Source organism: Leopardus geoffroyi, chromosome A1 (genome assembly GCF_018350155.1).
Source record: "Leopardus geoffroyi isolate Oge1 chromosome A1, O.geoffroyi_Oge1_pat1.0, whole genome shotgun sequence".
NCBI lineage: Eukaryota > Metazoa > Chordata > Mammalia > Carnivora > Felidae > Leopardus > Leopardus geoffroyi.
The window spans coordinates 214,388,299-214,411,691 of NC_059326.1; the positions used below are offsets into that span (position 1 = coordinate 214,388,299).

At 39.3% G+C, this 23,393-nt stretch overlaps 1 protein-coding gene across 3 annotated transcripts in view; it reads right to left on the reverse strand.

Moving 5' to 3' along the window:
• CDH6 (cadherin 6) overlaps positions 1–22,534 on the reverse strand; it is a 128,796-nt gene extending 106,262 nt beyond the window's left edge. For 2 of the 3 annotated variants that reach the window (XM_045441203.1, XM_045441235.1), the window contains exon 1: positions 22,346–22,534. The gene's annotated coding sequence lies outside the window, so the exon portion shown is untranslated. Of the gene's footprint in view, positions 1–22,083; positions 22,229–22,345 lie in introns of those variants that run through there. The other variant, XM_045441212.1, reaches the window with a different exon arrangement.
• Between the last annotated feature and the right edge of the window lie 859 nt (positions 22,535–23,393).

A 23,393-nucleotide genomic window follows, 5' to 3' on the forward strand; every position in this document is an offset into this window, starting at 1 on the left:
TTTGGAATGAGTAATGTGTCATCTGCACACCATATATAGAATTCTCAATTTACCTAACTTTATTAGAGTTATATTAGACTATGTCATCAAAGCATTGATTTGCTCCAATCAGCATTATTTAACATGGTAGAACTGAATTGGCCCCAAGCTATTTAGTTTTACATTTTTCTATTACCTAAATATTGATGGTTCCCCCAAACCTATCATTTCACCACCTTCTTTTTTTTTTTTTTTTTTTTTTTTTAAAGAGAGAATCTTTCAACGTTTATTTATTTTTTGGGACAGAGAGAGACAGAGCATGAACGGGGGAGGGGCAAAGAGAGAGGGAGACACAGAATCGGAAACAGGCTCCAGGCTCTGAGCCATCAGCCCAGAGCCTGACGCGGGGCTCGAACTCCCGGACCGCGAGATCATGACCTGGCTGAAGTCGGACGCTTAACCGACTGCGCCACCCAGGCGCCCCTCACCACCTTCTTAAAGACATGTTTTTACTAACAAAATGTTTTACATGATTTCAGGGATCCAGTGTAGTAACTATATTGAAGCATGGGTTGAATGATGTTCACACCCACAGCAGTTTATTATAATTCAATAACTGTAGTATCTAATTCTATGAGATACTGTGTTTACAGGATTTAAAAATTCATTATTTCCTGTAAAAAAGTAAAGTATTATATAAAGAAAGCATCACTAACTGGTGCTTACTAAAGAATTTTTCTTGTAATTATAGTTAAAATATATTAAAGTTAATCATATACATCATTCAAAAGAGTATTAAGAGAGAATTATAGTCAAAAGGAGTTTACAGGGGCGCCTGGGTGGCGCAGTCGGTTAAGCGTCCGACTTCAGCCAGGTCACGATCTCGCGATCCGTGAGTTCGAGCCCCGCGTCGGGCTCTGGGCTGATGGCTCGGAGCCTGGAGCCTGTTTCCGATTCTGTGTCTCCCTCTCTCTCTGCCCCTCCCCCGTTCATGCTCTGTCTCTCTCTGTCCCAAAAATAAATAAACGCTGAAAAAAAAAAAAAAAAAAAGGAGTTTACAGTTCTCCTTTTAGCCAATTTATCCCAAATTGGGTAAGATCTCTCCTTGGCAGTGGGACTATAATTTCAATTGTAGCAGCTAGATAAAAAACAGTTAAAGCTAATAATTCATGTGTGTGACTTGATTCATTTCTATTAGATTTCATGAATGAGTTAATATGAACTGTAATGCTTTTTACATCAAAATTTCAAATTTTTGGAGCTAGACATTTTGAAGCTAGCAAGAGTAAAGTCATAGTATAAAATCATTTCAAGTTGGCAGTTCATATGAGTTCCCAAAACTTCACTAGGACATGCTCACATCTTTCATTAATTTCAGGTCAAGATTTATCTGCAATCAGTAAATAAAGGCTTACAGAATATAGTTCCATTGCCAAATGCGTTAGCTTCAAATGTGATTTTCTTCCAGTGTGATTTCTTTTAGATACAACACAATTTCTTTCTGATCCTGAGCATATGGGCCTATGCTAATATGAAATGGTGTCTTAGAAAGGTTATTTTTGTTTTCTGCAGGGAGTAGTCATCCTTTGACCTATATTCAATGTATGACACAGATCTGATTGTGCAACAACCATTAGCCTCATCCGAAATTCCCTAGTTGGAGGTCAGGGCTTAGGTCAGGGACCATTACTCTTGGGTGTCAGAGCTAAACTTAATTAATGCCTTTTAAAAATATGTGGATGATATTTTGTTCCCCATAGGATGTATGAAAATGGCCTGTGGAATTTATCCTGAAAAACGTTAAAAACAAGAATGGTTTAGTTGTTTGACATGCCCCCATCACCTCTTTCTCAAATCATCAGCACTGCCCAGTGCATTTGGCTTTTTTCCATGCCTCTTGTTCAGTTTTTTTTTGTTTGTTTGTTAAGGCACAGATTCCTTCTGTGCACCTTTCTGGTCCTCAAGGCACCCTCTGGTCAGCCATGGTCCTTTGGAGATGGGCCCTACCCCCTCGTGCTGTTCCAGAGCCCAGAAATGTTTAGCAATCATTTTCCAATGAGAATTGGCAGTTGTCTGCCGGGAAGGGTTGTCATGTCAGCACGAGTGTCAGAGAACGAGAGAGGTTTCTGAGGGAGTAGCTGGCACATCAGTTAGGGCTGGGGAAAATGAAAGGTGCTAGGGCAGGCAAGAGGAAGAGGGCAAGACGCTCTCCAGCAGATAGCTTTAAAAGTAATTTTTAACCAACAGTCTTTAAGAGCCTTTTGGAAAGCAGATCCCCCTTTCCCAGAGGCATCTGCCAACTGACAGTACAACAGGAAAAGAGGAAACTACTTCCGAAAAGGCTTTAAAAAGAGACTTTTAGAGGCTGTTAAAAAGACATACAATCACATTCTGCGTAAGCCTGTTTAAGCAGCAGCTTACTGCTCAGGCTGGGCTTCTTTCACTTCACAGCCTGCTGTTTCCCTTTACCCCCCAACCCGCCACCCTCTCTCCAGAGCCCTTCACCCAAGAGCTAAGCAGCCCCTCTGTTTTCTGCCTAAGCCCCACACAGGGTGGGTACACCAACAGCTGTTCTCTTGTGTGTGGTCTGGAGATGTCTCAAATTTTACTCTTTCATTTTTGCAGTAAAATGTATACTGTCCCACCTAATATCTGAGACCTGCACTGTTTGGGAGATTTCCCAATGGTATATTGCAATCTTTGTTCTGCGCTTTCACTGTTTGCGATCTAGTGACGTTTCCTACCATCCGTTGTCCAGCCAGTGAAGTAGCTTACATCTGTGGTTTTAGATTTAAGGAAGATGCATTCAAAGTGTCCCCTACCAGTCCTGTTTGAGAATTTTCCTGGAGACATAAGGTTCTCAGTGAAGGTAACAGGAATTATGTTCATCATTGTGTCTGCTGTAATTAGCATACAGTAAGCAAGCAGTCAATACTTGCTGAAAATATGAATGAATACATGAATGAGTGGATATGAATGAATATCGGAGGAATACGAGGTAGGAATAGCAAAGGGGGGGGGCCTTCAGGGGTGCCTAGTTGGGCTAGAAAAACAGCTTCAATCAACTGGTAGCATTGATTTTTAGAATTGTAACTCATCTCTCTATTTTTCATACGCAGATACCATATTGGGAAATGTTTTCCAGAGAGCAGAATTTTGGGACAGCAAAGCCAGAAAGAAGGAGAATCAGTACAAGAAAGTGTTATCAAGTTGGCTACCACTTCATGAAATCATCCTAGAAACCCTATGAAATGCATCTCAAGACCATCTCTCCTGGGGAAGCAAGGGAGAAATACTTCTCCACAGGTTCGCACCTCCCATTTGTTAAAGTTTCACCTCATCGGACAAATTGCCAGCACGTCTGGGTTGTATATGGTTTTAGCGTAAAACAGGTTCCTGTGGTGTCTCACTCTGTGCCATCAACATAGAAGCCCCAGAGTGGGAGGGAGGGGTGTGCATGGCACAGGACTGACACAAAGCACCGTCAGGTTGCACCTGCAAGAAGTGGGTCAGAACCTGTGAAGAACTGGTTGTCATGGAAGTGGCTGGAAGGAGAGACAGGCGAAGCTGAGGAGATCTGAGTGGTATCTGATACAGTCTCCAATACTAAGATCCTGCATGGAGCCTCTCATTTTTAGGAAAAAAAAGTGTAAAATCCCTTACATTTGAATTCATTAAGTTGAAAACTACAATTTTAAGTATTGTGTTTAGTAATGTAAATTGAATGTACTATTAGTGAAACCGTATCATTATAGAGTTAGAGAAATAGAGAATTTGACTCATCTGGCTCTCTTTGTGTCTTTGTCTGTTCTTAGTTTTGATCAATACATTTTCAGGAGACCTTAAAATTGGAAACCTGCCAGGAGGGACCTGTGATCTGATGTTTTCTGCACTCGTGTTAGGGGAATGACTGCAAAGGAATTAGCCTGGGCTTGGTGCAGAGTTACCTGGACTATGTTTCTGGGAAGTCTAAAGTTGGCTATGGAGGTGTCCCAACTGATGAATTTAGGGAAGAACCAGAGCCTCAGAGCAAAAGCATGTCAGCTAAGTTGGTACGAACAAGTGGGGAGTATGTACAATCTAGTCTTCCATGGTCTACCATAGGGTACCTCAGACTTTTTGGTTGCATGTCAATGAAAGTAATACTGAAAAATCTACGTATTTCTTCCATTAACAACTAAAATATTTTACTCTAAGTTGTTAAAAATAATGCAATTCCTGGCCAATTGTAAATATTAACATTAAAACAAACTGAAATCACTTAAAAATATTTTTCAATGGAATCTTAATACAGTAACAATTCGATAGTCTCAAAAAATATGTAAGATTTTAATAGTCAGAAATTTTATACCATTCCTCTTTTGAACTCATTTCCATTTAACCTCCCCCACATATTTTAATGTAATGTGTTTTTCATGCTGGAACGTCTTATATTGATCACATATGCTTTGCAAAAATTATGTATATGAATTAAAAATGGAAATTAATATTTTTTTCTGAAAGTCTAATAATCTTGTTCTGAACAGATTTAACTTTATCATTATGACACAAGTCAACTCGGCGAACTTTTGTGGTTATATAATCATATTTCTACACACGAAAGTAACTTTGCATGAAAAAGGTTCATGCATATATATATACTGTATATATATATACATATATACATGTACATATGTATACATATATACTGTGTATATATATGTGTGTGTGTGTGTGTGTGTGTGTGTGTGTGTGTGTGTGTGTGTATATATATATATATATAGAGTCCCGAGCCCGCAAGCCTAAAGTCCGGCCGCCGCCAGCGCCAGGTGCAAACACTGCTGGGGATGAGCGTACAAGCTCCGGCGGGGGCTCGCGGCGCCCAGGCAGAGCGCGGAGCGAGCAAAGATGGCGCGCCCCGCCTCCGCTCCCTGACGGCGCGTCCTAGGCGCCTGCATGTGTGCCAGACCTTAGCCTGCCCCCAGGCCAAGCACATAGGACTTTTTCCACGCCAAAGTAGAGGTGTGCTTCACGCTGAGGTGTGTGCAGCGCCTAGCGACGCGGCCCGCTAAGAAGTCTCTCTCCCCGGTGTGGGACCCAGGAACGCAACTCCTCTGGCCACCAGGGTCAGCTGTGCGTAAAAGCTCCCTTCGCGGGCACGTTGGGGCTCTGGAGCCTGGCAGGAGGAAGGCGTGATGGTGGCGCCCACCGGGGAGCGCCGCAGAGGGAGCTCGGGGAAGGCGGCCTCCAGTCACCGTCTGTGGAGGATTCCTCAGCCCCCACGTGTCCGTCGGAGCCGAAGCCGGTCCTCCCGCTGCAGCTGCGGGACGAGCAGAGGGGCTTCTCCCGCACCGTCGCAGACCCCGCGCCCCTGCCCGGCTGCTTCCCCGCTGGACCCTGGGGCTGGTGAGTCTGTGCGCGGGAGTCCTTCAAGGGGGGGTGGCTTCTCACGTTGGTTCAGCCTCGGGTCGGGGGCCCTGCCGACCTTCCACGCTGGATGGCCTGGGGCTCCTTTCTCAGATGCGGGGCTTCAGAGCGCGGAAGAGCCGCGTGGGGTTCACACCTCTTGCTCCACAGGGAGAGGCGCCGGGTTTTGAGTTCCCTCCTGACCGGCCGCCGGGCCTGCGCCGGGGATGGCCTTTACGCGAGGGTGTGCCGGGCCTCTCTTGCCCGCTCCCAGGGCGCCTGCTCCCCTAGGAGTCACGCAGCCGGTGTTTGAGTGGCTTCCACCGGAAGCTGTTCCGTTTGCAGCCGTAGATTGGGTGTATTTGTGGGAGGAGGCGGGCTTAGCACCCTCGTAGGCCGCCATCTTGCACTGGAACCTCCTTACCCCATTTTATTTGCGTGTGTTGTTGCGGCCCTTGCTTTTCGCTTTTCTCCAGTCATCGCCGCCATCTTGAACTGGAACCTCCTTGCCCCATTTTATTTGAGGTTTTTGGTAGCGGAGCTGGTGTGTGTGTATTCTCACGTGAGCACCGTGTGTTGCTCAGGCCCTTGCTTTTCTCCATCTTGCCATCTTGCACTGGAACCTCTTTACCCCATTTTATTTGCGGCGTTTTTGGTAGTGGAACTGGTTGTGTGTGTGTGTGTGTGCGCGCGTGCGCGCTCACGTGAGCGCCTTGTGTTGCTCAGGCCCTTGTATTTCTCCGGTCACTACCACGTGGATGAGGGGAGGCTGGCAAACAGGTTAAAGGACCATCCACAGGCCAGGACAACAGAGTGCTCCAGAGAATTCGCATTGATCATTTTTACTTCATCTTGACCACAGTCAGTTCACACCTTTGCAAGCCCAGATGAGGAGCCCAGCTCAGGTTGCAGATTTTCTGGGGAACGGTGCTGAAGAGGCTCTGAGGAAATTCTGAAGTTAAGCCATATTTGGCACATTCACTGTGTCAGCCAAAACAGGGTTCAGTGAGAAGAATTATGGGCATATTGCCCTTAGTGGCACGTTACATTTGTGACATAAAAAAGTGTGCTTCATTCCAGTTAGTGAAATTAGAAAAAAAAAAAAAAAAAAGCCAGCAGCATGTTAAAGATACCCCCAAAACCTCAACTTGACTGAAAATGTGAAGAAATAATAACAATAGTAACAGCAAAACAAACACTTAGCATTTGGGGGCTGTTTCCCACAAGCTCTGTACTCTGCTTAAGTTCTTTGCGGCATTATCTTGGTAACTCCTCATAACACCCTTATGAAATTGAAACTACCATTATCCTCATTTTATTGGAGGAAACTGAACTAAACGAAATGTCCGACAGGGTCTCCTGCCTGTTGTGTCAACACAGTCAACCTGGGACTCCCTTTGTCATGCAAAAGTAGGACAGTTTAGGAGTTTAATGATCAAGATGCTCTCTTTCCTCAAAATGTCACCAATTACTCATCTCTTGATTAAACATTAAGCTTGTATGGTCTTGGTTCCTTAATTCTGCCCCCAAATTGTTAGGCCAGAAAAAAATTAATAAATAAAAGAGATTTTTGTTACAGTTAAATATTTGCAGAGAGGTGAACTCACACTGTGGCAAGGTCAGCTCTAAGGGAATACAAATAAGATTAGGGAAAAATATATAAGCTTTTAGACCTTAGACTTTATTACAGGATGTTTTAGGAACATCCTGTTGTGTGGCATACATCGCATCCACATTAATGCATTTAAAAAAACAAAAATCTCAGAACCCTACTTTGGCCTAAAATTACCCAGACAACAGGGGCAGAACTCTGTTGGGTTTTCATTTTATGTTTTACAATTATTTCTTACTGTTTTAAGTTGGATTTAGATAAACATCTGCATTTCAGCTTATTTGCCTTTCAGATAAAACCTAAAATAAAAAAAAAGGGGGTTCTTAAGGAAAGATTCAGGTTATTTTTAGCAATAAAGGAGAAAATGTTTTGTGATTCTATTTTTAAACAACATTTTCAAAAGTTTTCTTAAAGCTCCAGTGGTTAGGACAGTGCTAAAGGCAAAAATGTTGCTTAAGAAAACACTTCAGAACATGTTAGAAAAGTTAAAACCCAAGCCAAACCCCCTGAGAGCAAGAAAAGTGCTCACATGGTATGGTGTCCTTTGAATCTCTTAAGATTATTTTCTAAATGAGACTATGGGAACAAAATGAAATTATATTTTCTTTCCAGCTAGTTAAGCCTCCAATGGCTAGATGAAAAAAATGTTTTCTTTTTGGACAGTGATGACTTTCTAGTCAGTCTATTCTCAAAACAAATACAACAAAACCCTGCTTTGTGCACAGAGTAAAATGAAATAGGAATAGAGGTCATTCAGATGGTGTAAGTATCACTCTAATTGCTATTTTGCAGGTAACCCTCACTTCGTGGACTAGGTGGATTTTGGTCTTGTTCTTTATTACCTCTAACTATCATTTATGAAACTGAATCCCATCGAAGCCCTTACTTGTAGAATACAGTACAGGAATCAAGGAAGCTGATCTCAAGAATGGATCTTAAGTCTAAAGAGCCAATTAGCAAATAGGATTTCTAAGCAATTAATAATGTAGTAAGAGTGGTTGTATGACCCAAACTGGCTTAATCGGACTATCAGACTGAAGGGCATTGCTCTTACTTCTTGACTATGAGAGAGGTTTCTCTCCTGCCAGACAAGAATAAGGAAGTATGTGGCCCCCCTTGCCACTGGAAACCTTAAAGTCTGAGAGAAATCCCTGGTTGAGTGATTTTGATGCCCAAGATGGGAGGATGGAGGGACAGAAAGATCCTGAATTTTTGACCACACCACTTAAGCCTGCCTTCCTATGGACTGTCTCTCATGTAAAATGTAATTTTATTTATTTCTTAATGCAGTTTGAAATGGGATTTACTCTTACTGGTAGCCCAAAGCATCCTAATACACAGGCTGAAACAGTTAGTGAGAAAGAGTAATCAGATCTTTAGGATGCTGAACGTGAATTACTATAGCTTGCTTTTCTGATCACCTTTCCTCTGTTAATAGGCTTAGTTATTGGCTTCCCCTCCACCCCCACTAGCTAATCACTCCTGAAAATCCTTTAATTCTCTACTTACCATTCTGAAGTTGAAGATGTGAAGTATGAGAGAGGACTGACCCTAGGCAGTTTAGATTACTTGTGTTAATGAGTGATGTTACTGATAAGAAAGTATTAATCAAGAGAATGGTCAAGAGGCAGAGTAGAATCTTGGGACTCACTGTTTTAGTTTTGGTAAATCCTGAGTTTCTACTACTTTTCCTTGGAAGTTACAATATTCCACAGTAGTGAGGTGTAATAGAAAAATTTGACAAGAGGGGCATCTGGGTGGCTCAGTGGCTTAAGTTCCGACTCTTGATTTCGGCTCAGGTCATCATCTCATGGTTCATGAGTTCGAGTCCCAAGTCAGGCTCTGTGCTGACAGTGTGGAGCCTGCTTGGGATTCTCTCTCTCCGTTTCTCTCTGTCCCTCCCTCCGCTTGCACTCTCTCTCTCAAAAATAAATAAATAAACATTAAAAAAAGAAAAATTCGATAGCCTATATCACCATACTTATTCTAGTCTAGAAAATCACTTATATGAAACAAACTATTGTATAGTATTGATTAATAAGTTTAAAATTCTCCATGTACCTTAGACTTCAGGCTGATGGATATCACATTAAAAGGGGAAGTATAAAGAACATCATCCAAACCTCTTCCACTTCATCTCACAACCTTACAAAACATTTGGCATGCTCAGATAGAGCTGGGTTGAACTGCATATTTCATTGCCAGGCAATATTCATGAAGATTCTATTCCATGCATTGACTGCCACTTAAGGAATGAAACAGGACTACATAATCAGTTGAATTAAATTCAATCTATTTTGTACAGCTATGTTCAAGGTTATAACAAGGTATGTAGAATCTGGTATTAAACTTCCTATAGAACCTTAAGAAACATTGCCAGGGTGAGAATTTAAGGGAAAAATTATTTTCCTCACTGAAAATTACACAAGAATGTTCCACAGACTGTTTTGTAGATTCAGTGTGATGTACTACTGTGGGTGGATTATAAACCAAAAGATAATCAAGGTTTATCATACTAGTCTACACAAAAGAGAGAAAATATACAGCCACAGTTTTCAGCCTGAACACATAAATAAAAACTGTAAACAATTCTATGTCTTTCTTGGTGTAGAGTGACCAGGCAAAAGTCAACTTTTAGATAAGAAGACATCCTAAATAATAATAATAATAACAATAAAACCCTCAAGTATTGTATTAGGAGACCTGCTAGTTACAGGGTTTGTAACTCTTGTAACTCTATTTCAGATATTTGGCCAAAGTCACCAAGGTTGTCCTAGGGATATCACTCTTCTGTTGGATGTATCCCTTTGGCCTGGACAGTCTGGAAGGCTTGCACTGACTTTCTTGTGTTGTGAACAAAGGAAATCTGATTATAAGTAATGAAAACAAACATCCAACACGAATAATGTAAAAACATATAAAGGTAGTCCGGAATAATGTGTTCTTGCTGTATGTCAAAAACAGTGCTAGGCCTTAGTGGTAAAATAAGTCCCAGAGACTTTGTTTTCCAGGTGCTTACATGTGATTTCATTGGTGAGGCCTAGATTATCATGCAGAGACTTTTGGACAGATGTGTTTACAGTTGCACTGAGATTAAGTAAGGCCTGTTATACAGTCATGTAGTGAGAAATCTAAGCCAAAAGCAGGACAGGTGAGTGAAGGTCAGAGGAAGCTTCTTGGAGAAATAGATTTTTCCCTAAAGATCCAGTGAGATTTGGTTTGGCCAGGTGAAGATGGGTGGGGATACCAGAGGTAAGCAACCAGAATAGCTCTTCCGGTGCACACCAGCTCAATATTAGTACTGAGTTCGGGTGTCAGCCATTTAGCAAAGGTAGATCCTAATCTGTTCCATGACTGAAGACTTAATCCTGACAGAACACCTATCTGTTCATTAAATACGTTTCTAAAATGGTAGTTTCGAGCAGTCCTATTTAATATTAAATACATATTGGAACCGACCTGACATCAAACCATGGTGTTATCTATGGCACCTGACACAATGCCTTGTACAAAAGTGTTCATTAAATGCTTCAATTGATTTGAAATCCCCTCACCTAAACCTTAATTTCAGCTTGTCTTCTTGGGGGTAAAGTGATTTCTTGCTGAATGTATTTCTACTGGTCAATATATATAAGGCTTTATGCTGTACAGCAAACTCTTTGGTAATATTGTAAGGGTTGCTGAAAGAAACACTGTGAATGTATTCACAGTTGTATTATCAAGAATAAAACTCTAATAAGCTTTTGGTAGTGAACAGTTTTGGATGTGTGGTTATTTCTGAGCTGGGGTGGAAAGTCAAAAGCCAAGCCTAAAAAATAAATAGAGGCCCTACAAATCATAATGTAACCTGAAATTAAAGGATAATTTCTATATTCATGTAAGATGCAACTATGGAGAGAAGAGAAAACATTGTCAACTCTGGATGTCCTATTCATTATCTACAAAGCTGGTATTATTGGCCTACCATTAATAGACCATGCATCAAATGATGCTGTCTTCCTTTACTTTGTTTTTAAGTTCTGGCTTCATGCTCAGGGGTTCTATTACTATCTCAACATTGTAAATAGAGATTTACCTAACTGTTGGTTAGTAAAGTTACAGTTTTATTTTGTACTCCTGAATCTTTAGTCCATATAAGATTTATGTGCTTTAGAGTATGAAGAAATAAATCAATTTCCCCCAAATTGCTAGTGCATGTTTGTCTGGTCATCCACTGTCTCTCTTTCCTGCACTGGACACGGGAGGCCTTCAGTAAATATTACAGAAGGAATAAATAAATGAGTGATGAATCTGAACCTCCCAATACTCTTGCTAGGCCCTGTGGGACAAGCATTAAGTGATTGCAAGATTGACTCAACATGAATAGCCAGGACTAAAACTAAAAGGCTTTCGTGAGGCTGGTATCTGTTGCTTTGGGCCAATGTTAATTGATCATTAATTGTTATGCAAATATACTGATACATTCATTGAGGGATGAAAAGGAAAGATGTGTTTTCTTATTTTCTTTCTAGTAGTATTTCTGAATCCTGAGAAATGTGTACGTTACATATACTGTATATATGGTATATACTTACACTTTTGACATTATTTTTGGGTTTGAGATACATCCATTTGAATCTATATCTGTCCATTATCTTTTTGAGTGCATACATATTAAGCATAAAAGGCAGAAGAGTTCAGCAGTCAAGAGTATGGGCCATCAAACTTATCTCTGACAGGTACAGTTGACTGTTGAACAACATGGGTTTGAATTGTGCAGGTCCACTTACATGTGGATTTTTTTGATACTGTACAGCACTGTAATTGTATTTTCTTTATAATTTTCTTAATAACATTTTCTTTTCTCTAGCTTACTTTATTGCAAGAATACAGTACGTAATACATACAACATACAAAATATGTGTTATTGACTGTTTATGTTATTAGGCCAACAGTAGACTATTAGTTAAGTTTTGGGGGACTTGAAAGCTATACACAGATTTTCAGCTATATGGAGGATGGTGCCCCTAACCTTTGTGTTATTTAAGGGTCAACTCTACTAGCTGTGTGACGTTGGGCAAATTGCTTAACTGCTCTGTTTTCTAGTCTTGTCTTAAAATCAGGAGGATTGACAGAATTTACTTCAGAGCATTGTTATGAACATTACATTCCTATAAGACATTTAGAACAGTGCCTTGAGTATTGTAAGTGTTCTCTAAGTGTTAGTTTTTATTGTTATCCTACTCAGTTTTCCCAGTCATCTTTCTTATTTTTGTATTTCATGATATTTTTAAAAGAATATGTAGGGTTATTTGAATGGGAGGTGAAAAAAGTCACTCACTTAGCAAAAAAGCAATTGCTTTATTTATCATAGAAAATGTATAGTAATTTACATGGATATTAAAACTGTAAAAGAAAAAATCTCAGAACAATGTTTAGTTTATGCTTGGATTCTTAAAAAGAAAATACATTGAAAATGTAAACTCAGAGGTACTTCCTGTTTCCAAACATAAATTAAGAATTAAAAAATCAAAATGACAGACTTCTTGCTAATCTGTTTAGGAAGGCATAAATTGTTAATCAGGCTCCAGGCAACATTGTTTCATACCAAGTTTAATAAAAAGTCTGCCTGAAGGAAGAAGAGGTCTGGTGGCCCGATTTTGAAGCTGGGCAGCTCTATTTTCATGTTTAGTCCCTCTAGCTCTCAGGACATCATGGATAGGGTTTCCTTTGAAATCAGCTCCTTTTAAAGGAGTCAGAATTATTAAACATGATTAGCGTGGGATAGAAAAGTTAGATTTTTTCACTGCTGTGAATGAACTTGAAAAGGAAGTAAATTGGGAAAATATTTATTGAAGAGAATCTTGTAGCTTGTATGAGAATTTTACCTAGTAAGCATTTATTGAGCCCTCACTATGTGCTTATATTTGCTAGTGATGCTTTCACCTTAAAACTGTGATCTGAAGATGGAGAAGTGATATTTTAAAATTGTTTCTCCTTTCTCCTCAACCTGGATTTATTTATTCCATAAGCCATCTTATATGTGGATCAGGTGTGCTTTTGCCGTGCAGGGAATCAAGTAAGGAGTTTTCTAAAAGTCTTGGCATTGTTTTTAGGAGTACTTGTCATTCAGGTAAAAACTAAATTGGAAAGTATTTGACAAGCAGGGCATCTTTTGAGCAGTTGGAGCCTCATGGCTGTTTCTTTGGATTGCTGAGTTTAACACTCAGCCTAAATTGCTCTCCTTGCTTTAAAGTCTTTCTCAATAACATTATGGATATTAGTGTATATTTCTCAGTTACAAAGCAAGGCGAAGTTTGGCTCTTGTTTTCTGTGATTAGTTTCTCTAACCAGACATGATGAAAAGATTGTCATATAGATAAAAAAAGAAAAAAAATAAGCCTTTTAAAAATCCATTTTAATTTAGTGACAAATTGGGAAGCAAACATATGCTCTATAAATGTTCAGAACATTCAGGGTGCAAAGCAAACTTCTTGTTCTTAAGAGCCCAATTAATCCAGCATAGGGTTTCAAATATTTCTCCTCTCTCTGTCCACTGTATAAAAATCTTTCACTACATTACATTAAACTCAGTCACTTTAGAGCATTTTGCTCTATGTAGCTTTTGCCTTCATATTTTCAATAAAGTAACTGTCTTATTTAGCATTCTGTTTGGTGAGAAAGTGGTTATTCACCTGATCACCAGACATCTTGCAGTGTCCCTCCCTCTATTGTGGTCATTTCTTTAATTTGATTCCGGTGTTTTTTAGAACACAAAATATACACACATTTAAATTCAATGGGAACGTTTTTAAGAAAAACAAACCATGGTGCTATTTGGAAAGATATTTTGGCATCTGAGAATTAAAAGCAAACTTGAGGAAGAAAAGGAAGTATCATGAGACAAAATTTTTAAATATGAGATCTGTATTTGGCATGCCTGCACTTATTTCAATGGCAATTTACCTGCAGGTAAATATACTTTCTCTGAATTCAAAACTTATTGCAGAGTTAGTACTTTCTGGATCTGGAGGTTTGGGACCACTCCTCTTGATGATACTAATCAGTAAGTGACCCCTTGATTCTGTCTTAGTTAGGACTTGCCCCAAATATTTTCTTTTGGTAAAAAGACAGATAGGAGTCAGGAAGAGAGTGAAATTGTGGCACTGATATTTATCACAAGGCCTCCAACATGGAATTAATTTGTGAAACACTGACAAAAATCTCAACGAGACCTTTTAAACAAGTAGTTTAATATGAGAATAATTGTTGGGAGATATAGTAGCTTGACTTGTTTCAAATTAGGATTCAGTAGTAATATTCCAGTCTTGGTGGATTTTATCATTTTACATTGGTGATTACTTAGTCTGACCACACCATTTTGATCTGTGTTAAATTAGAACCTGTTGCTAAGGAGAGCTTAGAATATTTTAGCTGAATGTGAAATTGAGCAGTTTCAAACATTTTGTAAAATGGATGATAGTAGATTAATGAAACTCTCTTTTTTTAATCCTGCAAAAGAGGTTTAAGCTTTGCAGCTAAAAATATGATAAGCTCATTTTCATGACTGAAATCTACAGTATAAGCTAGAAGGCAATTGCTTTTTGAAATAAAAATGCAAACCTTAAAATACAATGCAGCATCTTAGAAAATTTGTATTTGTCCACAATTATGTAAAGTTCACTTTTATGGAAAAAAAAAGATACCTCTTTTATAATGTGAATGGTTCAGTTGAGCTGGGTTTTCATTAAGTCATCAAGTTAGATGTAAATTTAAAACTTTGTTTTCCGCTGAAGAATCCACTATGTAATCAAGTGGGCAAATTCATTGTTGATGACACATTCTGGCCAAGAGCTTGGCAAAGCATGCCTTTGGAGGACTTGTTAATATAGTCAAAGACTGTATTAGTATTCCAAACATTTGTATTAATCTCTATAAGGTTTAATTAAGGGATCCAAGGATACCTTTTGATTGAATGACTTTTGTTTAGTTTGTCTTTTTGGCTATTTGACTCTTAAATATCATTATAATTCCCCTTTACTTTTTATTCATCCAAATAAGGAAGAGAAGTAGGTCAATCATTTTTCAACATGATGTTATTCATTATCTAACCCAGTCTCCTCAGACTTTTGGATTTTATGGAACATTAACGGTTTCTTTTTTTTTTAAGGAGGTAGGGTTGACTTTGGGTTGCTTGCCAGATTTTAATTTTGATAAGGGTAAAAAACAACATAATCTATCCATACACTTTTGTGAAAGAATTGACATGTTAACTCTAAAGAAGGGGGAAGGTCACTGGGTACTTAAATAAATTGAGATTTATGAAAAACACAATAGGTTGTCATAATTTTTTATATCCAATCACTGACCAGTATTTTTTTTTTTTTCCCAAAGATGGACACTTTGGATAGCCTGGGGAATCACTGACTTAGATAAAGCTCACTCAAAACAACCATCAGGTCATTACAATAAAATAAAAACCTAAATTTTATAATGTGTCCCCCAAATAGTGGTCACAAGTTCGAAGGAAAGTTTTAATTCTTCTTTACATTGGGAACTTTACAAAATGGTACAAACACATGAAATTTCTAAAGCCTAAATCCTCATTTTATCTGTAAGTTTCCATGTCTGCTCCTTCACAGCATATTTATAAATAACAATTTATAGATTTAAAGTTCCTCTTCAGTTTTTAATGCCATAATTAAGTGGAGATGATAAAAAGCAACACTGCCCAACAGCCAGAAGTTACAGAAAGGAGAGATAGAGAAAACTCACTAACCTCCCTGGTCATCAAGTATCTCAAATGTAAATGATGGATATTGGGTAAAGTCATTTCTAAGCTCCAGTGTCTCACATTCTCTGATTTTACTTGTAATTATCACATTGTCCATGAAAGCTGGATTAACTACATGACTTTTTGAATACTGGCAATAGAAAGAATAAGGTTTAATGAAAATGGCTCATCAATATCAACCATATATAATATTACTATATAGCTAATAGGATGTCTTCCTTCCCCACCCCCAACTTTTTTTTTTTTTTTTTTTGGTGTGAAATTTTACTGGGGAGAGAAATCATTCAGAACAAATATTGAACTATGATGGTAATTAAATAACAAAATTGTGGTCATCAAAGAAGAAAAAAATTATTTTTACTCATCATATAAGGAGGGGAAATACTATGACCTTACTCAACTCTACCCATAGTCCTAAGTACTATGTACAAAGTGAGAATATCCAATGCACTGAGAAAGGACTCATGCTTTCAAAGGGTGCTGCACAGGTGGGATGCCCCTGTCAAGGAAATGAATAGTTGTCATTTTTAGCTACCTTCCTCAAATACTCCTCCAACATGAGGCTATCTCTGAAGGTAAGAGATCATTTATTCTCTTATAAAAAGTACCATTACACTCAAATGGCTCACACGACACTTTTAACTACAATTATAAGCTGTAATGCATGCTTGCAAGTAGTTTTTCAAAAATGAGTAACCTACGAGAATTTTTCCCAGCTTTAAAATCTGCATTGCTTTGGTCAAAATAATCAAATCATTCCCATGCCCTCTGCTGCTATGTATTTCTCAGAGAGTCAGGCTTTAAATTCTAAGATAGCACAAGTGTTAGTAAACAGCACATTCATTAAGTGCTTAGCTCACGCAGAAATTCCCTGGAAATTCGAACCAAAAAAGGGCCAAATAAAAAGGATATAAGTATAGCATTTTCCTTTTTACTTAGTGTATAATCATTACTATACAGAATACATGTAAAATGCTTAGAACAGCGTGTAACATGTAGAAAAGCTCAGTAAAGTTTTATTATCATTTACTTTATCATTAATTTTTTAATGTATAAAAAATCTGAGCCTAATGGTTAGTGTTTTTTTTAATCTTGGCTGTCATATATACATATATATGTATATAAATATATACATGTATATATATGTATGTGTGTGTGTGTGTATACACACACACACACACACACACACACACACACTAACAGGCATGCGTAGGGGTGGAGAGGACTGTCTTGCTAGTTCAGTCTTTCATCATGCTTTCCCACATATAGAATTGAAATGGGTGACTTATATTTGAGGTGTCTCACTATTATATATTTTGGTTTGCATGTGCTAGAAGATCACACAGTAGATCTATTTAGCTTGCAGAACAATAAAGATAATAGATGTAGAAGAGTCACTATTCTTCAAAGCAGTAAGAAAACCTCTTTCTTTGATTCTCCTGAGATTTTAGACCACTTTTTAAAAAACATATTTCTTTGGTTATTTTATGATCCATGCAGGATCATTCCCTTTAGATAGTGATTTTTTTAAAGGATCATTTTCAAATTCACATTCCATTGTAGAGAAGTGTAGTGTTTATAAACATGTTAATGATGTTGTGTTTATAAGACTGTATTTAATAGTAGCAATATTTATAAAGTAGAAAATGCACATTGTGTAAAAACAGCAATTTTGATTCTATTTCTATTATGTTTCCCTTTTATGTAAAAATTAATCTCTTCATTTCTTTTCCTTTGCTTATACACCTCCTCAATTTATTTTTCTCTTGTTGCTTTCCATTCCTATAACTTATTGAGTCTCCTAAACATCTTTTGGGCAGATCTACCAATTTAGGAAATTATAGAAAGAAAAAGCACAGTGATTTCAAGTGATGAAATATGAAGACAAATTATTCCCGGTGGTGGCTAGCTTTATATTTCTCATATTCATAAGATACTCTCTTCCACAAGATAGCACTGCATATGGTAGGAGAAGCTTGGGACCCATGCTGCCCATTTATACTGCACATCAAATTTAATAGTACCATTCTGGCTTTAATTAAACTCTTCCTCTCATAAATCTCAGCAAGATGATCTGATTAATAGAGGAAATAAGCACCTAACAGTGTTAGTATAAAGGTATTAAACAGATGAAACAAGGTAAAATAATCTCTAATCTGTGGGGATGAGGGACACAGCGCCCTCTGCATATGTGTCTAGTTTACATTTATGCGTGTGTGCTCAGAGCATTCTTTCTTCAGTGAGTTATCTTTGTTGGAAGAGTTAAAAATTTCCTGGGTAGTACAGTCTTAAACAACTAGATACTGGTTGTATCTGGTTCCCTCTGATCCAGCCATTTTGGCTTAAAGAGCTTTTAGTCCATTTTACTTTTGTAGTAAATGAAGGTGCACCACCTTTTTGAATAGTTATTTGTATGAATTTCCCCCTCTTCTCTTCCTACTTTGTAAGTGATGGCGTTACAAAGACTGTATACACTTGGCTCTACAACTAATTAGGGATAACCTGAAGTTTCTCATATGACTGCTTTGAAAAAGGGAGCATTCCTTAGGAATAGCACTTTTAAAATGTAGGCCAGTTAATCTTCATAAGAGGAAAGCTTAAACAAAAATATTAGATCTAGGGAAGTGCCCCAACCTCATCTGTCTTCAAAGTAAAATAAAAATCCCAATGGAGAACAAAAAGAGAAATAAAAGACTGAGGAGGAAAAAAAAAAAACCAACCCAAGCCCTACATTTCTATATTTCTTCTCTAATATTATCGGAACAGTGTCACAACTGGGTGTGCTCTCTCTCTCTCTGTGTGAGAGTTTTACTTTTTCTCTTTTAGCAATTTCCCTATTAGCATGATGTTCTTGAGTCTTTGTATTTAGAATCATTATTCAGAAAAAAAAAAAAATTTGTACCAGAGAATGTTTGATTATCTACATTTTCACCTTTTTGTGAAGCAAATAAGGTGAGCAAAGTAGACACTAGCTAGCTGAAACACTATTAAAAAATGCAATTCAGACTGAGTCACTGTTCGTTATTTTTATAAGCGAGACCCTAATTCTGATCAACCCCAAAGAATGGTTTGCCGTGACTAAGCAAGCAGCACAAGGCAACTGGCTTCTGCCGGATGTTATCTCATTTGGAACACATTTCAAACTTTAGAACAGATTTTTAAATTGGAAGTTGCAACCTGCAGACTGTCAGCAGAAGAAGCTGATTCACCCCTAGAGAACTTACTTTAAGTCCCAGGCAGACTTTTTTAAGGAGCAGTTTACCTAAAATGTGTTGTGATACATCAAAGAGAAAAATAAAAACACCTCACAGAATTAGGGTGATGCATGCATCCAGACAGCACTTGGACATTTAATATATGCTTATTTGAATAGGGACTTCTTTATATTATAAGCCTTTAGTTTAATATACTTGTGAATGTTTATGGATCTCTAAAAGGTTAATTAAATTTTTTTTTCAGCAAATATTTCTTTAGTGCTGGGGGTGCTTTTCATGGAAGTTTTGAGTCATAACTATAATGCCGTTGTTATTATTGGGTAAATTTGAATGAAGGAAGTACAGTCTTGGCAAGGTCAGAAATAAGGAAAATCTTATATTGATGGTAGTGAATTCTTTATTAATTGGCTAATGCTTTTATTTGGAACCATAGAAAAGTTACTGAAAGTCTGCATGCCCAGCTCACTGTGCAAATACTCCTGAGTTCCTTAAATTAGAGGAACCACACACATGATAGCAATAATAATGATTTTGACCTGGCATAAATGTCAAGGTAGTACTTGGAGGACATTAACTCAACTATGGAGAAAAAGCTGTTATGCACTTATTACCTTAGATAACGAAATCCAGATGCAACTGAACTACAGGGAGAAATGCATGGAGTGACCCACTAGAGGTCCCTTCCAACTAAAAAAAGTTTCGATAGTTCAAAGGATGCAGCCTTGGTAAGTTGGCATTATGACTGCAAAGCAAGTAAGGGCCAGAAGGGGGGACCACACATTTCACTTCCTAAGGAGGATACGTGGTTTTATTAAAAATATTTGTCATATTTTATCATTTTTAAAAATCCCTATGTATATTATACATATGTGTGTATATACCATATATATTAGATATTCAAGAATTTGTTCCAACTTATTGACACATTTGCCAGAATGAAGTGTCTTTTGATGTCCTGGAATTGTAGTTGTGCTTTCTAGAGATTTTCACTGTTTCAAGTTTCCCAGAGCAATATTTTGTGAGATAGACTTTTTCTTAAAAAATGAAGAGTGCCTTAAAGTGAGTTTTTACTTGCAGAGCTGATGGAAGTGGTGGGTGGAGGAGGTAAGGTACACATTTTCTGAGAGTAGGCTACTTGGTAGAAAATGACTTTGTTTCTATACATTATCTTTGCAAAGTTAGCATTAAGAAATATAATTGCAATAAATTGATGTAAAAGCCAGATAGTAAAGGGACTAAAAGTCCCTATAGAGGATCCAGTCTGTCACTTATAATGGCAGTAAAAGATAATTTTAGACAAGTACAGTAGAACTAAACCATTGCCATTTTCCTTCAGAACTGTGCTGCTGCCTCTCATGTTTTCCTGAAGAAATTTGTTACTTCCTCTGCTTCAGAAGTATGCCATGAACCATCAAAGTAGGTAGAAAAAGATCTGCCTTTTATTTCCTCCCAATACCTTTTTAATTAGAACAGACCAAAAACAAAAGGGGGTGAGATACAGTCCTATGCAATTGTATTTTCCAGTACATATTGGATTTCTTTTAAGTTTCTGAGCTCTGCATTGAAAATCTGGCCTCTGGTATAAACTTTGCCCTCTTCCTTTTGACATGATGAAGACATCTGCTTGATCATACCCCCTTTCTTCACACAACTTGTTTTCCGGATCTCTAAAATAGCAAACACAGAGCCATGCAAGTGCTATTACACAAAGGATGATGCTCAAGCTAAACTGGAAGAATTTTTTTTTTTTTTCTCCTAAAGTAGAATCGTAAAGGCTTTCTTTTCAGGTAAAGGTATCAGCAAGAAAAGAAAAAAAAAAAAAAAAAAAAAAAAAAAGAAAAGAAAAGCAATCCTTGGCTACCGTTTGTATAAGCATATTTGTTGTTCATTCTTAGAAGAGTTGTACATTTTCTAGGTATATCTCTGTGTTCCTTTTCCGATACAGAGAAGAGTTTATTATCCCCTGGATAATAAACAATCAGAAAGCCCATATTTTGCGTGTGCACCCCTCTAGAGCAGCCATACATCTACATACCAGCCACTCCAGCTATGTTTGAAGGAAAAAATCTCTTCTTCCCCACATTATGTGCTTCAGTAAGTGAAAGTGAAGATTGGCAGAGACAGGGGCTGACATACTTCTATAGTGTAAATATTGTAATTAAAATAGCTTTACCAAAAAAATGAAGGAGGGGGAGGGAAATGTGGGGCTATTCCAGATGATTAAACTTCTTGGTACTTGAATTTTCTCAGTAGTTAACTCAGGTGAACAGCCCTTTGGACTAACAAGGACCTGCATATAACTCCCCATAAAATATGGATTTTATTGCAGCAGTGAAAACACTTCTCAGCACCACGCTGACCTCTCCAGCAGCCTCCATCTCGAGATCTCCGATAACTCTTGGCAGAAGAATATTTAACTACAGAAGTAAACCCGGCTCTCAACTGCTGCAGTACACAACACAGCAACATTCGCTCTTACTAAATTCGGGGATTAACGCATTGGGGGCTCCACTTTTCCTGCATCGGACACCTACAACCCAGCATACTTGGTCTGCTCTCGAACCAGTCCGGGGGAGGCGTTATCCCCCAGATTTGTGCCTGGCCAGCCGTGGAAGAGCACCATCGAGCTGCGTCGTCCACATGACTTTTCCCTGGACAGTGTGCTCCATTTTCGGAGTCCAATGTTGGACTTTCCTTGCAACCCAAGCATTTCTTTCCCTATGTGAGCCAGCAGGCATTTCCCAGAACGTGCAAGCTAACAGTTTTCTTTGGCTCCTTCTCTGAGCCATACCATCTATTTAGCTTAAGTTTTCCTTATTGGGAGCATTCAGGAGTTTTCAAGCTACCTGATTTTCTGCTTTACCCCCCAGGGCAAGAAATGTAACTCAGCCAAAGCAGTCCCCGCACAGACCCTTGTGATGTGGGCAGGTGGAAATAAATCAAGCCCCCAACGGCTCTGCGGGTCCTGCACGCACCAGCGCCCTTGGTAATTGACCAGCCAACTTTGCAAATGCCGGAGCTCTCCTGGCAGCCTCTGCCCGCGGAGAGGAAGGCAGTGAGTTCTTCCCAGCGGCCCGTTACTTACGCTCCCACCCAGCCCCAGGGTGGATCGGTCTTACCAGAAGGCGGAGGAGCGGCGCCCAGACTCCCCGGAAACCCGCGCCTGTCCTGGGCAGCGGCAGCAGCGCCGCCCGCGCAGCCGGACCCGCGCGCTTGCCCCGACCCGGGCTCGCAGGCTGAGCATCCCTCCCAACTCCGGCGTGCGGCACCCATCGGGCAGAGAGGACTCTCTCTCTGATTGGCTTCCATCAACGCTACAGAATTAAAAAAAAAGAAAAGGCTTGCACCACCACCACCACCGCCAACAGAGACCGAACCCACCTCTGCTTGCCTTCCTGCGCCCGGGGAGACCCTGCGACCCGCCCAGGCTGCTCCTGCGTCCGCTGCTTCTGCAGTCGCGGGCTCTGCCTTTCTTGCTGCCGCCGCTGAAACTGCAGCTCTTGGGATGGGAAGGTTACGGGCTCCCGAGAGCTGGCTCTTGTGGGCACACACTGATTTGCAAGTGAATGAAGTGGGAGGGAGCAAAGAGAGGAGGACTTTGTTAGAGAGGCCCAGTGCCTGCCCCCGCCCGCCCCCTCCCCTTGACAGAATGACTCCCTGTGTTTGAAGTCCTGAGCAATTCGCTCCCGGTAACACTCCCTCAGCCCCAGGCTTTCCTTTCCTTTCCTTTCTTATTTTTGGGGGTTAAAACATACTCAGAACTTGTGTGACTCTGTCTGTTTCCTCCTTTATACTGCCAAAATGCACCTTGTGCTATTATCAGCTACGGTCGGATGTTCTTTTTTTTCTTTTTTTACCGACCGAGCAATTATAATTCCCAGGGACACAGTACCTCATCGCTATCAGTTGGCCAGCTTCGTGTTATAGCATGCATAACATGCACACATATAAAACAAACCGGGTCTCCTGAGATAACAATACCGATGGCTTTTCTACACAACATAAACAGGCGCTCTCCAGACGGAAGCAGACACAGATTCAGACGTGTCTTTCCTTCTCTCCTTCCAGGAAGACAGGTTTTTTACATAGTCCTGTGATCTCTGGTACTTTGTCGGAGTGAGTCACCCCAAGATGTAGCACGAAGGTGTGCATCCCTGGGCTTGCAGAAACACTCAAAACCCAACCCTTCAGGCTTGCTGATGACTTATGGCTGATTCCATCTTTCTAAATGAGTTAATACAAGGGTACAAAAGACTTGCAGAAGAAGAGTGTGTAATGATATTCAAGGTCTGCTTAACGGTTTAAGATCTTTCAGGAAAGTTCCTGAAGTGGGATAACCTCTAAATTAAACTCTTTGTTACCCTTTGCAGTTGGAATGGCTATATTTACAGTTACAAAAAAGTAATTTTTAATATTAACTGCACAAATC